The following is a 2,263-nucleotide window of genomic DNA, read 5'->3' as shown; positions in this document are numbered from 1 at the left end:
AGTAGTGTTGGTAAGTTTTTAGACTTGTTGCCATATCACAACCATTCTAGGGCATACGCTAATCACTCCTCGGACCAGCATAGTTGATCAGGCCATGCCACTCCCAGGACTGACCATACATCACCAAGCTTACCTGTGACATTCAACAATCGTAATACTTTTGTCTTTGTCATTGTGACACTGATTTTAGTATGAATACAGTCTTGTATACTTACTTAAATATTTTATTATTTAAAAGTATATACTCTAGCTTGGTCAGAGTGTTTTAATCCCATTGTGTTTATAGTTAATATATCTTTTATGGGTTGATATACTTATTTCACTATAAACAATGCTCTGATACCAATCTGTCACACCGCAAAACCAAGAACGGCGGAAACGTTCTAGGGTGGAGGACGTCATGTAAAGTATCACAACACAGTATAATAGTAAACAAGTAAACAACATCATCCATTGCATTAAATATATAATTTTAATACAAGTGTGTTATGTAGTATATAAGACACCAAAACATGAATCAAAATATAAGATAAGTCTTGTATGCGCTCCATCTTCTCAAAAGCTGGCATCGGTACCTGTCTACTGATGACCTGAGAATACAAGTTATTTTGAAAGAGAGTATCAACATTAAAGTTGGTGAGTTCATAAGTATTTAGTGTCTATGTTTGTATCAAAATGTTTGAACCGTTGTTTGAAGTACGAGTTTGTAAACGTTTGTAACAAAAGTGTGTGAATGTTTGTAAGTGTTTGTAAAAGTTTGTAACTCCTATAAAATCCTATATTTTCTACTAAAAGTAGCCTTTTACCGAGGCACAAGTGTTTTGTATGTTTGTTTCTTGTAAAAGTGTGTAATTTTCCCAACGGTAACTATCATTATCAAAATATAGTTTGTACATTAATGTTTAAGTGAAATGATCACCAAATAAATGTAAAGGGTAAATTAATGTAGTATTGTAGTGTTGTATTATACTAACTATTGTTGTACTAACTACCTTAAACCGGATTTATATCAAGGTATTATGTGATTAATTGTACCATACTATCGACTGGAAAACACGACAATGTAAGTCGTCAAAAGGTATGACATTTGGCACCCGAAGACCTGCAGGTCCCGTTATAGCTAACAACAAGGTGTATGATAGTCAATCCAATATAGATCTATACGCAAACTCACGCTCTCCCTCCAGGAGATTCTGGTTACAACTCGGGCCATGACAATGAAGGCATGCTCCGATACAGTGGATCACATTTATGTTAAAGTATACTTATGTAATGTATTGTTTCTCATCATAGTATCGTTGTACATGTTCTCATCATAGTATCGTTGTATATGTTCTCACCATAGTATAGGTGTATATGTTCTCATCATAGTATAGTTATATATGTTCTCATCCTAGTATTGTTGTATATGTTCTCATAGTAATAAGTAATGACTCAGGAATGAACTGACTCTTGTATGCTTCATTGAACTAGAAGTAGTAAGTAGTATAACCCTAAACTACACCTATTATAGTTTATTAGTAGACTTGTTGTAAGACTGAATGTACTGAACTGAGATAAAAGTCTTTATATCTATACATATATACATAATATATAACTAAGGATTCAACGACACTCGGACAAACAACCGGGTACTTTAAGACCACAACCAAACAAGGACAGGAGGTAAAGTGGGTTATCTCTCCTAAGTCCTTCAAACCTTATTTATATAACTATATATGTAATAGACATGGTTTTAACAATATATAAGTTTGAAAACTGTACAAGAAAGGTTTAGTATACAAAAGTGAATTTTATAAAGAGTTTGGCATGTAAAATAGTTTGATATACAGTTTGAAGTCATTTGTTTGGTAAAACAGTTTAAAGTATGAAAAATCCATTTGTATGCTAGTTATTAATCACATGTGATTGATCTAATAACTAGCATGGTTCAACTTGTATCCCCCCATAAAGCATTTAAAAACATTTAAAAGCATTTCAAAGGTTAATTAAGGGGTATGAACTCACCTGTAGTGAGTGGTTTGTTCGGAAGTGTCGGACAAGGTGCTAGGTGTCAAGTGAAGACTTGAACACACACAATGGTCCTAGTTAACATATAATAAACATATATGTATCTAATTAGTCAATTAACAACTAATTAATCAAGTTAAGACACCCTAGGACATGTAAACACTTTGATTCAAGTGCTATAGGTACCTAAGGCATGAATTCACGGTAATGGGAGAGATTATGGCCCAAACTCCAAAAGTTTGGCCGTGAACTC

The sequence above is a fragment of the Lactuca saligna genome, chromosome 9 (assembly GCF_052625555.1).
Source record: "Lactuca saligna cultivar CGN05327 chromosome 9, ASM5262555v1, whole genome shotgun sequence".
NCBI classification, from domain to species: Eukaryota; Viridiplantae; Streptophyta; class Magnoliopsida; order Asterales; family Asteraceae; genus Lactuca; species Lactuca saligna.
The sequence above is the reverse complement of the archived record's forward strand: the minus strand, read 5'-3'. Positions refer to the sequence as shown.